This window comes from Oncorhynchus nerka, linkage group LG26, assembly GCF_034236695.1.
Source record: "Oncorhynchus nerka isolate Pitt River linkage group LG26, Oner_Uvic_2.0, whole genome shotgun sequence".
NCBI lineage: Eukaryota > Metazoa > Chordata > Actinopteri > Salmoniformes > Salmonidae > Oncorhynchus > Oncorhynchus nerka.
In genome coordinates, this window is record NC_088421.1 from 49,703,889 (window position 1) to 49,720,515 (window position 16,627).

The 16,627-nt window shown below is 43.9% G+C and overlaps 1 long non-coding RNA gene across 1 annotated transcript; it reads right to left on the reverse strand.

Annotated features, from left to right (window-relative positions):
* Positions 1-7,019: 7,019 nt before the first annotated feature.
* On the reverse strand, positions 7,020-14,364 carry LOC135564796 (uncharacterized). Its single transcript, XR_010461274.1, has 2 exons — positions 14,136-14,364; positions 7,020-10,558 (listed from the first exon to the last, which is right to left on the reverse strand). It is a non-coding gene; the product is annotated as an uncharacterized LOC135564796 (long non-coding RNA).
* Positions 14,365-16,627: the final 2,263 nt, after the last annotated feature.

Consider the following 16,627-nt stretch of genomic DNA (forward strand, 5'->3'; position numbering starts at 1 on the left):
GAGGCTTTACACAACAGTCTGAGTTCCTTAAGAGGCTTAGACAACAGTCTGAGTTCCTTAAGAGGCTTTACACAACAGTCTGAGTTCCGTAAGAGGCTTTACACAACAGTCTGAGTTCCTTAAGAGGTTTACACAACAGTCTGAGTTCCTTTTTAACTAATACTATTAGCAGTCTGATTCCAGAGCTTAAAAGAATCTTCTTTACACAACAGTCTGAGTTCCTTAAGAGGCTTTACACAACAGTCTGAGTTCCTTAAGAGGCTTTACACAACAGTCTGAGTTCCTTAAGAGGCTTTACACAACAGTCTGAGTTCCTTAAGAGGCTTTACACAACAGTCTGAGTTCCTTAAGAGGCTTTACACAACAGTCTGAGTTCCTTAAGAGGTTTAGACAACAGTCTGAGTTCCTTAAGAGGTTTACACAACAGTCTGAGTTCCTTAATTAAGAATCTTCCACAACAGTCTGAGTTCCTTAAGAGGTTTACACAACAGTCTGAGTTCCTTAAGAGGCTTTACACAACAGTCTGAGTTCCTTAAGAGGCTTTACACAACAGTCTGAGTTCCTTAAGAGACTTACACAACAGTCTGAGTTCCTTAAGAGGCTTACACAACAGTCTGAGTTCCTTAAGAGGCTTTACACAACAGTCTGAGTTCCTTAAGAGGCTTACACAACAGTCTGAGTTCCTTAAGAGGCTTACACAACAGTCTGAGTTCCTTAAGAGGCTTAGACAACAGTCTGAGTTCCTTAAGAGGCTTACACAACAGTCTGAGTTCCTTAAGAGGCTTACACAACAGTCTGAGTTCCTTAAGAGCCTTAGACAACAGTCTGAGTTCCTTAAGAGCCTATGCATATCCCAATGTTGTGATAGTTCCCACGTTGTTATAATATTTAAATAATAATGTTATTACTGTGAGTGTGTCCAAAAATAACTCTGTGAACGCCACGCCCCAAATAGGCCACTCCTCCTGAATATGACCAATGGAGTACATTAGAAAATACCCAGTTGCTGGGTCAACCCAGCATGGAAGTGATTCAAAACACCTAACTGACGGTTAAATTAACCCATGCTCGGGTAAAGTGGTTATTTTCCGGAGGCGTGGCCTATTGGGGCCAAGGCTTTCAGATAGTTATTTTTCGGAGGCGTGGCCTATTGGGGCCAAGGATTTCAGATAGTTATTTTCCGGAGGCGTGGCCTATTGGGGCCAAGGATTTCAGATAGTTATTTTCCGGAGGCGTGGCCTATTGGGGCCAAGGCTTTCAGATAGTTATTTTCTGGAGGCGTGGCCTATTGGGGCCAAGGCCTTCAGCTAGTTATTTTCTGGAGGCGTGGCCTATTGGGGCCAAGTCCTTCAGCTAGTTATTTTCCAGAGGCGTGGCCTATTGGGGCCAAGACTTTCAGATAGTTATTTTAAGACACCTGTGCAGTTAAATGTGATTCCTGTTCATCCTGAAAAGCCAACTGAGATTTACTCCTGAGGTGCTGATCTGTTGCACCCTCTACAACCACCCTCTACAACCCTCTACAACCATTATTATTATGTGAACCTGTTGGTCATTTATGAACATTTGAACATCTTGGCCATGTTCTGTTAAAATCTCCACCCGGCACAGCCAGAAGAGGACTCGCCACCCCTCAGAGCCTGGTTCCTCTCTAGGTTTCTTCCTAGGTTTTGGCCTTTCTAGGGAGTTTTTCCTAGCCACCGTACTTCTACACCTGCATTGCTTGCTGTTTGGGGTTTTAGGCTGGGTTTCTGTACAGCACTTTGAGACATCAGCTGATGTACGAAGGACTTTATAAATACATTTGATTTGATTGATTGATCATCTTAAGTTTGTACATTGCAAATTTCAATTTTCCTTCAATATTTTGTACACGTATTTTAATATACATTTTATCACGATTATTTAAATATTATGGTTACGATCCCAACATTGGGACATGCATAGGATCTAGAGGAACTCCTACCCTAAGCCTCCTAGAGGAACTCCTACCCTAAGCCTCCTAGAGGAACTTCTACCCTAAGCCTCCTAGAGGAACTTCTACCCTAAGCCTCCTAGAGGAACTCCTACCCTAAGCCTCATAAAAGCTACCAAAGTGTTGTTGCTCAACCTTAACATGTGATCGCAATACAACAGAACATGAACCGGATTGACATTTACTATCTCTCACTCCATCTCTCCCTCGCTCCATCTTTCTGTCATCCTCCCTCGCTCAATCTCTCTGTCTCCCTCCCTCTCTCCATCTCTCTGTCTCCCTCCCTCGCTCCATCTTTCTGCCTTGCTCCCTCTCTCCATCTCTCTGTCTCCCTCCCTCGCTCCATCTTTCTGCCTTGCTCCCTCTCTCCATCTCTCTGTCTCCCTCCCTCGCTCCATCTTTCTGCCTTGCTCCCTCTCTCCATCTCTCTGTCTCCCTCCCTCGCTCCATCTTTCTGCCCTGCTCCCTCTCTTCATCTCTCTGTCTCCCTCCCTCGCTCCATCTTTCTGCCCTGCTCTCTCTCTCCATCTCTCTGTCTCCCTCCCTCCCTCCCTCTCTCCATCTTTCTAGCTCTCTCCCTCTGTTTCTATCTCTCTCTCCATCTCCAATCTCTCTGTCTCCCTCACATGCTCCATCTTTCTCTCTCTCTCCATCTCTCTGTCTCCCTCCCTCGCTCCATCTTCCTATCTCTCTCCCTCTGTTTCCTCCTCCTCTCTCTCTCTCCATCTCTCTGTCTCTTTCTGTCTCCCTTTCTTCTCCTGGAGGACCAGGCTGAAAAATGAGAACTGAAACAGTCCCCCCCCCCTTTTTAAATAACACAATGAATAACCAATTGTAAATGACACGAGGGAGACGTGACCTGGAATCTGTGAATTATTGATTGTTGGTTACTGTGGCAGAGCGGCAGTAATTACCTCAGTAATGTGACTCCATCACATTTAAACATTTATATTGCTTATCTTTCTCCCTAACCTCTGGCGACGCTTTTCTCATTATACTAATCAAATTGGGGAATGGGAGAGTAATTATTTTTATTCTTCAATTAGAAACTAGTGCTGACATCCATATTACAACTGGCTTTCTAATATACTGTTCCTGGCTGGGTCGGAAATATACCTGATCTGATATATACCTGGTTTTAAATATACCTGATCTGATATATACCTGGTTTTAAATATACCTGATCTGATATATACCTGGTTTTAAATATACCTGGGTCTGAACTATACCTGATCTGAAATATACCTGGTTTTAAATATACCTGCCTCTGAACTATACCTGATCTGATATATACCTGGTTTTAAAAATACCTGCTTCTGAACTATACCTGATCTGATATATACCTGGTTTTAAATATACCTGGGTCTGAACTATACCTGATCTGATACATACCTGGTTTTAAATATACCTGGGTCTGAACTATACCTGATCTGATACATACCGGGTTTTAAATATACCTGGGTCTGAACTATACCTGATCTGATATATACCTGTGTCACGCCTGCTCCCGCTCCCTGGCACTCGCCAGGCTGCCCATTATTACACACACCTGTCACCTTCGTTACGAGCATCAGCGCCCCATTGGACTCACCTGTACTCCTTCACGTTTTGATTGCCTTACCTATATCTGTCTGTTCCTCTGTTTCATCCCTGTCAGCATTGATGTTGTTACGTTTTCTCCAGTTTCTTGTCTATTATCCATGAAATGTTCACTCCCTGTACTTGCTTCTCGTCTCCCAGCGTTGGTCCTTACAATATGCTGACACCACAATTTGAAGCATCAGGGAGGTCTTGTTTTTTGTTATTGTTGGTGACATCGGGTCTGGGTGTCGCTGCCAATGAAACCGGGGGTGCCTCAGCTGGCTCGTCAGGCTTCCACGCCTTAGCTGGCACGAGAGGTTTCCTTGCCTCAGCTGGCTCGCCAGGCTTCCATGCCTTAGCTGGCACGAGAGGTTTCCTTGCCTCAGCTGGCTCTTCAGGCTTCCACGCCTTAGCTGGCACGAGAGGTTTCCTTGCCTCAGCTGGCTCGTCAGGCTTCCACGCCTTAGCTGGCACGAGAGGTTTCCTTGCCTCAGCTGGTTCGTCAGGCTTCCACGCCTTAGCTGGCACGAGAGGTTTCCTTGCCTCAGCTGGCTCGTCAGGCTTCCACGCCTTAGCTGGCACGAGAGGTTTCCTTGCCTCAGCTGGCTCGTCAGGCTTCCATGCCTTAGCTGGCACGAGAGGTTTCCTTGCCTCAGCTGGCTTGTCAGGCTTCCACGCCTTAGCTGGCACGAGAGGTTTCCTTGCCTCGGTTGGCTCGGCAGGCTCCCAGCCCACGTCACGCCTCAGCGGGATCATCTGGCACCCGTGCCTCGGCCGGCTCCAGCGCCTCAACTGGCTCGTCTGGCACCTGTCAGGCTCGCCCAAGTGGGATGCTGGGTGGCGCCCCTATAGGGGGGTGGGGGGGGGGTGGTACTGTCATGCCTTCTCACCCTCCCTGGTGCCAGAGGGTGCCAGGCTGCCCATCATTATGCACACCTGTCACCTTTGTTACGCAGCGTTTCATTGGACTCACCTGTACTCCTTCACGTTTTGATTGCCTTCCTTATATCTGTCTGTTCCTCAGTTTCATCCCTGTGTCTGCATTGATGTCGTTACGTTTTCCCCTGTCCAGACGCTGTCCTTGTTTCTTGTCTATTAGCCATTAAATGTTCACTCCCTGTACTGGCTTCTCGTCTCCCAGCGTCGGTCCTTACAACCTGGTTTTAAATACACCCGGGTCTGAACTATACCTGATCTGATATATACCTGGTTTTAAATATACCTGATCTGATATATACCTGGGTCTGAACTATACCTGATCTGATATATACCTTTTAAATATACCTGGGTCGGAAATAATACCTTAAATCACAAGTCACCATTCTCTCTTGTTTGGTCCTCCTGGTTGGTCCTGGTTGGTCTTGGTTGGTCCTGGTTGGTCTTGTTTGGTCCTGGTTGGTCCTGGTGTGTCTTGGTTGGTCCTGGTTGGTCTTGGTTGGTCCTGGTTGGTCTTGTTTGGTCCTGGTTGGTCCTGGTTGGTCTTGGTTGGTCTTGTTTGGTCCTGGTTGGTCCTGGTTGGTCTTGTTTGGTCCTGGTTGGTCCTGGTTGGTCTTGTTTGGTCCTGGTTGGTCCTGGTTGGTCCTGTGAAACTGAGAATCTCTGGACCAGGTGGGGATTCAATTCCATCTGATCAGAACAGGAGAATCTCTGGTAATTTTCCCTCATAAAGTGTAAAGAAATCAATCAAAAGAGAGTGATAATATAGTAGAGCCCAGACAGTCTGCTTATCTTGACAAACTTTATTGATTGTTATTGTTAAGTGGAAGAACCATCGTGCATGCACATACAAGGACAGGGGAGGGGCTATCTCATTACAACATCTATGGAAGCAGAGGATGTAGAGACAGGGGAGGGGGTATCTCATCACAACACCTATGGAAGCAGAGGATGTAGAGGGTAGGGACAGAGACACGCAGTGGTGTAGCCAGGATACGTGTTGCCATGCCCACTGATGGTTCAGCAAACACAGGGTAGGGACGTAACCCCCAGAACCTGCAGGATGGGCCTAAATCCCACAACCTGCAGACTGGATGGGACTTAACCCCCAGAATCTGCAGGATGGGGCTAAATCCCACAACCTGCAGACTGGATGGGACTTAACCCCCAGAATCTGCAGGATGGGGCTAAATCCCACAACCTGCAGACAGAATGGGACGTAACCCCAGAACCTGCAGGATGGTGCTAAATCCCACAACCTGCAGACAGAATGGGACGTAACCCCAGAACCTGCAGGATGGGGCTAAATCCCACAACCTGCAGATGCCACTGCCTTTTTCATGGGTTGCATTTCTGAATATTTTTTCTTCTTCTTATAAATACAAAACGGAGATATGTAACAAACACCTCTGATCAGGTTAATTTGTAAACAAGGTGTAGGAAGAAAGGAGGGAGGAAAGGAGAGAGGAAGGGGGTAGGGAAGGAGGGAGGGAAGGAGGGAGGAAAGGAGGGAGGAAAGGAGGGAGGGGGGAGGAAAAGAGGGAGGAAATGAGAGAGGGATGGGGGAGGGAGGGGGAAGGAAAGGAGGGAGGAAAGGAGGGAGGAAAGGAGGGAGGGAGGGGGGAGGAAAGGAGGGAGGAAAGGAGGGAGGGGGGGAGGGAGGAAAGTAGGGAGGAAAGGAGGGAGGAAAGGAGGGGGGAAATATCAGGAAGAAAGGAGGGGCCTAAGGAAGTGTTTAGCTGCGTGAGGTGAGCTGGGCGTTTCCTCTCTCGCCCCTGGAGCACTTTAAATCAACAACAGCTTCATTTTTCATATTTACATAAACGTCATCTTTTTTTTTCACAAGTCATATATATTTCTAATTAATCAAACAGTTTTTTTTCAAAGTGTAAAGGCTGAGTTCTAGAAAATAACATTACAAAGGAGGTCACATTACAAATGATATCAAAACCCAAATGAAAGACAAGTCCATGTAAACAAAAACAAAAAAAGCCTAACAAACAACAACAGCGTACAGGACATTGACATGTCTTACAGCCTTGTAGTAGTGAAGACTGTGTACAGGCTGTGTGTCTGTACAACAGCGTATGTTTTACAGCCTAGTTGTAGTGAAGACCGTGTACAGGCTGTGTGTCTGTCTAGTAGTAGTGAAGACTGTGTACAGGCTTTGTGTCTGTCGGCAAAATAGTACAGCTGACCCCAAAAAATACCATGATAATATGTACATTATGATTGCATTACTTGTAGTGTGTCATGATCCATCTGGATACGACGACTCCATAAAGACAACGAGAAAAGCTTTTCCCCCAAACCGTTGGTGTTGAAGCCTACAACTAAAACATGACAGTTGTGTATTTTGTGTTTCAAGAGAACACCTTCGTTGCACAGCTCAAACGTCTCCATTAATACATTGTTGGTATATATATATATATATATATTTGTTTGTTTGTTTGTTCAGTTTTCATCGGGTACAAATAATCATAGTCGTATAATTTCTGGAGAGAAAAAACAAACGAAACACAAAAGGTAAATATAGACATTTTTTTATATTTTTTAAATTCTCTCCCATAATATAAAAGTCAGCAACTATATCAATGGATATACTGTAATTTCTATAAAAACAACATCTGTACCAGTATCATTATTATTACTATGGGATAACCTCCTATATCTATATATATAGTTTACTACTTTGAACAGGGCCCTATGCCACCCTATTCCCTATATAGTGCACTACGTTGAACAGGGCCCTATGGCACCCTATTCCCTACATAGTGCACTACTTTAGACCCGAGCCTAATTGCCTATATAGGGCCCTATATGCCTCTGGTCAAAGTAGTGCACTATATAGGGAATTGGGTGCCATAGGGCCCTGTTCAACGTAGTGCACTACTTTGAACAGGACCCTATGGCACCCAATTCCCTATATAGTGCACTACTTTGACCAGAGGCATATAGGGCCCTATGGCACCCTATTCCCTATATAGTGCACTATGTTGAACAGGGCCCTATGGCACCCTATTCCCTACATAGTGCACTACTTTGACCAGAGGCATATAGGGCCCTATGGCACCCTATTCCCTATATAGTGCACTACTTTGACCAGAGGCATATAGGGCCCTATGGCACCCTATTCCCTATATAGTGCACTACTTTGACCAGAGGCATATAGGGCCCTATGGCACCCTATTCCCTATATAGTGCACTACTTTGACCAGAGGCATATAGGGCCCTATGGCACCCTATTCCCTATATAGTGCACTACTTTGACCAGAGGCATATAGGGCCCTATGGCACCCTATTCCCTATATAGTGCACTACTTTGACCAGAATCATATATAGGGCCCTATATAGGGAATAGGGGTCCGTTTGGGAAGCAGACTCTCTGTCCTCTATAACCATAAGAAGTTATTCTCTGTAAAAATCTGACTGCACAGACAGATGGAAAACCCCGGGAACATCTGAACCTTTGGCTTTGAGTGATAAACGATGACCATCATGATCTAATCCACACATCAACGTCCTCGCTGTTTAGCACGCTGCCGACCACGCACCATCCACACACAACTACTCCCCTCCATGTCTCTCTATCCCATCACCTGGTCTAATAATAACACAGCACTGTGTTGTAGCTATATAGTACCCCATTTTACCCCCACCATCTCTCTCTATCCCATCACCTGGTCTAATAATGACACAGCACTGTGTTGTAGCTATATAGTACCCCATTTTACCCCCACCATCTCTCTCTATCCCATCACCTGGTCTAATAATAACACAGCACTGTGTTGTGGGTTTATAGTACCCCATTTTACCCCCACGTCCCCTCCATCTCTCTCTATCCCATCACCTGGTCTAATAATGACACAGCACTGTGTTGTAGCTATATAGTACCCCATTTTACCCCCACCTCCTCTCCATCTCTCTCTATCCCATCACCTGGTCTAATAATGACACAGCACTGTGTTGTAGCTATATAGTACCCCATTTTACCCCCACCTCCCCTCCATCTCTCTCTATCCCATCACCTGGTCTAATAATGACACAGCACTGTGTTGTGGGTTTATAGTACCCCATTTTACCCCCACCATCTCTCTCTTTCCCATCACCTGGTCTAATAATGACACAGCACTGTGTTGTGGGTTTATAGTACCCCATTTTACCCCCACCTCCCCTCCATCTCTCTCTATCCCATCACCTGGTCTAATAATGACACAGCACTGTGTTGTGGGTTTATAGTACCCCATTTTACCCCCACGTCCCCTCCATCTCTCTCTATCCCATCACCTGGTCTAATAATGACACAGCACTGTGTTGTAGGTTTATAGTACCCCATTTTACCCCCACCTCCCCTCCATCTCTCTCTATCCCATCACCTGGTCTAATAATGACACAGCACTGTGTTGTGGGTTTATAGTACCCCATTTTACCCCCACCTCCCCTCCATCTCTCTCTATCCCATCACCTGGTCTAATAATGACACAGCACTGTGTTGTGGGTTTATAGTACCCCATTTTACCCCCACCTCCTCTCCATCTTCTTCTTTCCCATCACCTGGTCTAATTTCTATTTTAACTTTATTTAATTAACTAGGCAAGTCAGTTAAGAACAAATTCTTATTTACAATGACGGCCTAGGAACAGTGGGTTAACTGCCTTCTTCAGGGGTAGAACGACAGATTTTTACCTTGTCTGCAGGGGGACTCGATCTTGCAACCTTTCGTGCCTTTCTAGTACCCCATTTTACCCCCACCTCCCCAACCCCAACCCTAAACTTAATCCTAACCCTGAGCTTCAGCCCTAACCTAACCTCAACCTTAACCACAATCCTAACCTAATCTCAACATTAACCCTAATCCTAACATTAAACACTTGCCCAGTCCTTAATTTTAACCCCAATCCTAACCTAACCTAACCCCAACCTTAACCCTAATCCTAACCTGATTTTAACCCTAACACTTGCCCAGTCCTTAACTTTAACCCCAATCCTAACCTAACCTAACCCCAACCTTAACCTTAATCCTAACCTAATCCTAACCATAACACTTGCCCAGTCCTTAACTTTAACCCCAATCCTAACCTAACCCCAACCTTAACCCTAATCCTAACCTGATCCCAACCTTAACCCTAATCCTAACCTGATTCTAACTCTAACACTTGCCCAGTCTTTAACTTTAATTCAAATCCTAACCTAACCTAAACTAATCCCAACCTTAACCATAATCCTAACCCTAACACTTGCCCAGTCCTTAACTTTAACCCCGTTCCTAATCCTAACCCCAGTAGCTAGGAAACAACGTAGACGCTAACAGAGAGAATGTCAAAGGAATCCGAACCCTACAATCATGTCAACACTCTTACAAAACGGGATCACATTCTACGATGTATTTTACAGGATTGGTTTGTCTTTTCACGAAGCCCTAACAGTTGAAATGTGTTGTTTTACAATGGTAAGGTTTTAAATCTAGTAGCTCTTCTATAGCTCTACCAACACGGACAATCTACTAACCTTTACAAATGAAAAACCCACTGTATCAAAATGAACAGCACACAATATCTGAGGTATAAATATCCTTCTTTTTAGTTGACTGACTTCCCTCTCCCTTAGGAGCTGCTAAAATCATGATCAACAGCATATATTGCAATACCCAGGCCTCAAAGTTACTTCTCTTTCTCTCTCTCTGTCTCTCTCTCTCTCTGTCTGTCTCACTCACATACTGGTTTGTTGGTTGTGTGGTTTGTTTGTTGGTTGGTCGGTTGGTTGGTTGCTCGATTGTGTCCCTGTCAGAAAGGATTGGATGTTGTTTGGTTGTGGGGAGGTTGGTTGGTTGCTCGGTTGTGTCCCTGTCAGAAACGATTGGATGTTGTTTGGTTGTGGGGAGGTTGGTTGGTTGGTAGGGTAGTAATTGGTTGTTGTATGGTTTTAGGGAGGTTGGTTGGTGGGTTAGTATGGGGCGAAGCGGCTGTAGCCTCCCCTGTATATACTAGCCTGCAGGGAGGACAACACCAGCCCCACGTCGTCAGCATGACTCCTCGTCTTGGCATCAGCCAACGGGGCAAACGGATTCTGAAACACACACGGAACCATAGAGATAATGTAAGCATTCTGAAACACACACACGGAACCATAGAGATAATGTAAGCATTCTGAAACACACACACGTAACTATAGAGATAATGTAAGAATTATGAAACGTACACGTAACCATAGAGATAATGTAAGCATTTTGAAACGCACACGTAACCATAGAGATAATGTAAGAATTCTGAAACGCACACGTAACCATAGAGATAATGTAAGAACTCTGAAACGCAACATAGACAAAGTATATATCAGCAATTTTACAAACGCAACGTTTTTTTAGCAAAGTCAACCATTTCCACCATATTACTTGAGGGCTTGAAAATCTGATGGATGGCCTCACTATTTCAGCAAAAAAATGTCAAATCATCGCAACGTTGTTGCATAAAACTGACCCATCAACGCAGTACAAAATGAGCACTTGCAAATTCAACCAATCACCACACTTTTACTTGGAATTTCAACCAATCACCACACTTTATCTTGGAATTTCAACCAATCACTGCACTTTTACTTGGAATTTCAACCAATCACCACACTTTTACCACATAACATGGTTAAATCAAGCCACGCATCAAAAACCTTTTCCCTCATTAGCGTATTTTCACGACAAACTGGACAAAGTCATTGCATATTGCCATGCTAAATGTCAGAATTGCTAAAACAGAATCGAGCATTTTTACCTGCAAATATCACAGAAAATCCAAACACAATCCTGGAGGGACTGATATATAGTAATGTACTTCTATAGCATTCTGAAACATAGAGACATCGGAACCATAGAGACATCTGTAAATCATTCTGAAACACACGCGTAACCACAGAGATAAAATGTATGTAAATCATTCTGAAACACACACGTAACCATAGAGATAACCTGTATATAAAGCATCTGAAACACACACGTGACCATAGAGATAAACCATATGTAAAGCATCTGAAACACACGCGTAACCATAGATATAAACTGTATGTAAAGCATCTGAAACACACGCGTAACCATAGAGATATGCTGTATGTAAAGCATCTGAAACACACGCGTAACCATAGAGATATGCTGTATGTAAAGCACCTGAAACACACACGTAACCATAGAGATATGCTGTATGTAAAGCATCTGAAACACACGCGTAACCATAGAGATATGCTGTATGTAAAGCATCTGAAACACACGCGTAACCATAGAGATATGCTCTATGTAAAGCATCTGAAAAACACACGTAACCATAGAGTTATTCTAATCATATATTTTTTTCTAATTCTATGCAAACAACAGCCATAAAGACATTTATGGCTGTTTATGTAAAGATATGTACTGTATATGTAAAGAGATGTACTGTATAAGTACTGTATATGTAAAGACATGTACTGTATAAGTACTGTATATGTAAAGGTATGTGCTGTATATGTAAATATATGTAAAGATATGTACTGTATATGTACTGTATATGTAAAGATATGTACTGTATATGTAAATATATGTAAAGATATGTACTGTATATGTACTGTGCATGTAAAGATATGTACTGTATATGTACTGTATTTGTAAATATATGTACTGTATATGTAAATATATGTACTGTATATGTAAAGATATGTAAATATATGTACTGTATATGTAAAGATACGTACTGTATATGTAAAGATATGTACTGTATATGTAAAGATACGTACTGTATATGTAAAGATACGTACTGTATATGTACTGTATATGTAAAGATACGTACTGTATATGTAAAGATACGTACTGTATATGTACTGTATATGTAAAGATATGTACTGTATATGTAAAGATATGTACTGTATATGTACTGTATATGTAAAGATATGTACTGTATATGTAAAGATACGTACTGTATATGTAAAGATACGTACTGTATATGTACTGTATATGTAAAGATACGTACTGTATATGTAAAGATACGTACTGTATATGTAAAGATACGTACTGTATATGTACTGTATATGTAAAGATATGTACTGTATATGTAAAGATATGTACTGTATATGTACTGTATATGTAAAGATATGTAAAGATATGTACTGTACATGTAAAGATATGTACTGTATATGTACTGTATATGTAAAGATACGTACTGTATATGTAAAGATATGTAAAGATATGTACTATACATGTAAAGATATGTACTGTATATGTACTGTATATGTAAAGATACGTACTGTATATGTACTGTATATGTACTGTATATGTACTGTATATGTAAAGATACGTACTGTATATGTACTGTATATGTACTGTATATGTACTGTATATGTAAAGATATGTACTGTATATGTACTGTATATGTAAAGATACGTACTGTATATGTACTGCATATGTACTGTATATGTAAAGATATGTACTGTATATGTACTGTATATGTACTGTATATGTAAAGATATGTACTGTATATGTACTGTATATGTACTGTATATGTAAAGCACTTGTCTAAGTCTACTTGTGAAACTCATTGACTGACTGCTGTGTAGAATACACACTACTTCCTGACCAACTATCTGCCATTTACCGTTTGTTAGGTTACCGTTACAAACCCAGTGGGAAGACATGGCCCCCCCCCACATGCAGCGTGCACCCAGTCATGCCAGCAGACATGCCAGGCCTTCATGCCAGGCCTTCATGCCAGGGGCTACTCAGAGGGGTGAGACACAATGGGTTAATACATGGAGACATCACATAACAACATCAGTAACAACAACAACATCAACACCGTGCTCTTTTTGTTGTGTATGACGGAATCGCATCACAATGCACCATGCTTGTGTTAGCGGAGTAGATGTGTCTGTCTGTCTGTCTGTCTGCCCGCCCGCCCGCCCGCCCGCCCGCCGCCCGCCCGCCCGCCCGCCCGCCGTCCGTCCGCCCGCCCGCCCGCCCGCCCGCCCGTCCGTCCGTCCGTCCGTCCGCCCGCCCGCCCGCCCGCCCGTCCGTCCGTCCGTCCGTCCGTCCGTCCGTCTGTCTGTCTGTCCGCCTGCCTGTCTGTCTGTCTGTCTGTCTGCCTGCCCGCCCGTCTGTCTGTCCCTCAGGGATAGATTGAGGGAGAGGTGGATGAACGGAGGAAGACAAGGAAACAGAAAAGCAAGAGAATGAAAAAACACCTGATTGCAAGAGAGGAGAGGAGGAAGGAGAGACAGCGAGAGAGGAGGAAGGAGAGACAGAGAGAGAGGAAGGAGAGACAGAGAGAGAGGAGGAAGGAGAGACAGAGAGAGAGGAGGAAGGAAGGAGAGAGAGAGAGGAGGAAGGAGAGACAGAGAGAGAGGAGGAAGGAGAGACAGAGAGAGAGGAGGAAGGAGAGACAGAGAGAGAGGAGGAAGGAAGGAGAGAGAGAGAGGAGGAAGGAAGGAGAGAGAGAGAGGAGGATGGAGAGACAGAGAGAGAGGAGGAAGGAAGGAGAGAGAGAGGAGGAAGGAGAGACAGAGAGAGAGGAGGAAGGAAGGAGAGAGAGAGAGAAGGAAGGGGAGACCGAGAGAGACGAGGAAGGAAGGGGAGACAGAGAGAGAAGTAAGGAAGAGGAGACAGAGAGAGGTGCGTAAGTGTGTATTTTACCATGGCACCAATGCTGTATGTGGCTGCTGGAGCAAGTGGGTGGTTGTAGGGGTCCGCAGCATATACTGGTCCGTAACTATGGAAACACATGAGACAACAACAAACACCATCAGTACCCATCATCAAAACCAGACACACACACACACACACACACACACACACACACACACACACACACACACACACACACACACACACACACACACACACACACACACACACAAACACACACACAGTACATCCATGTCTTGTACGTGTTCTGTAACTCTTAGGATTCATTTGAATGGAGTCAAAGTTACATGTAACAGCCATCTCAGTGCAGAAACAGAAGACTCAGCATCTGTGAATGTATGAAACAACTTTGAATCTGTGACTGCAAATATTCTCCAGGACATCAAAAAAGGTAATAACCTCCTTTCCTACTACATCTCAATATGTTTAATAAGAAATTAAAACATAGAATAACGTTGGCTGTAAAAGTCATAGTGAATAACAGCAGGTTTTACCCTAACAAGAAAAGGATTGGTTACATTTTCATATTGAGACAGACAGACAGACAGACAGACAGACAGACAGACAGACAGACAGACAGACAGACAGACAGACAGACAGACAGACAGACAGACAGACAGACAGACAGACAGACAGACAGACAGACAGACAGACAGACAGACAGACAGACAGACAGACAGACAGACAGACAGACAGACAGACAGACAGACAGACAGACAGACAGACAGACAGACAGACAGACAGACAGACAGACAGACAGACAGACAGACAGACAGACAGACAGACAGACAGACAGAGAGAGAGAGACAGACAGACATGGTAAAACTAAAACCCCCAGAGAGAGGTTCCATATCCCAGAGTTCCGAGGGGCAGCGAGCAGAAGCGTTGGCGATAGCAGAGTTCTAATCTCCCCCTCTGAGCCTGACTGCCCGCGCATACTGATAGCAGCCAATCAGCAGCCTGGCTTGCAAATATAAATAAGCTGATTTGCATACGGTCCCAGCGCTGTGCGATTAGGCTCAGTTAATTCCCATTAGTTTTGGACATTGTGTGTGTCTGTGTGTGTGTGTGTGTGTGTGTGTGTGTGTGTGTGTGTGTGTGTGTGTGTGTGTGTGTGTGTGTGTGTGTGTGCGCGTGTGTGTGTCTGTGTGTGCGTATGTGTGTTAATCCCCAATACATTGGGACGTTGTTCTACACAGTCTCACCAACCTGCTCTGCTATACTGACTTACAGTAAAGTCTCTACTATACTGACCTACAGTCTCTACTATACTGGCCTACAGTCTCTACCATACTGACCTACAGTCTCTACTATACTGACCTACAGTCTCTACTATATTGACCTACAGTCTCTATTATACTGACCTACAGTCTCTATTATACTGACCTACAGTACAGTCTCTACTATACTGACCTACAGTCTCTACTATACTGACCTACAGTCTCTACTATACTGACATACAGTCTCTATTTTACTGCCCTACAGTAAGTCTCTACTATACTGACCTACAGTCTCTACTATACTGACCTACAGTACAGTCTCTACTATACTGACCTACAGTCTATACTATACTGACCTACAGTACAGTCCCTACTATACTGACCTACAGTCTCTACTATACTGACCTACAGTCTCTACAAAACTGACCTACAGTACAGTCTCTACTATACTGACCTACAGTCTATACTATACTGACCTACAGTACAGTCCCTACTATACTGACCTACAGTCTCTATTATACTGACCTACAGTACAGTCTCTACCATACTGACCTACAGTCTCTACTATACTGACCTACAGTACAGTCTCTACTATACTGACCTATAATCTCTACTATACTGACCTACAGTCTCCACCATACTGACCTACAGTACAGTCTCTACTATACTGACCTACAGTATCTACTATACTGACCTACAGTACAGTCTCTACTATACTGACCTACAGTCTCTACTATACTGACATACAGTCTCCACCATACTGACCTACAGTACAGTCTCTACTATACTGACCTACAGTCTCTACAATACTGACCTACAGTACAGTCTCTACTATACTGACCTACAGTACAGTCTCTACTATACTGACCTACCATCTCTACTATACTGACATACAGTCTCTACTATACTGACCTACAGTACAGCCTCTACCATACTGACCTACAGTCTCTACTATACTGACCTACAGTACAGTCTCTACTATACTGACCTATAATCTCTACTATACTGACCTACAGTCTTCACCATACTGACCTACAGTACAGTCTCTACTATACTGACCTACAGTCTCTACTATACTGACCTACAGTACAGTCTCTACTATACTGACCTATAATCTCTACTATACTGACCTACAGTCTCCACCATACTGACCTACAGTACAGTCTCTACTATACTGACCTACAGTCTCTACTATACGGACCTACAGTACAGTCTCTACTATACTGACCTACAGTCTCTACCATACTGACCTACAGTACA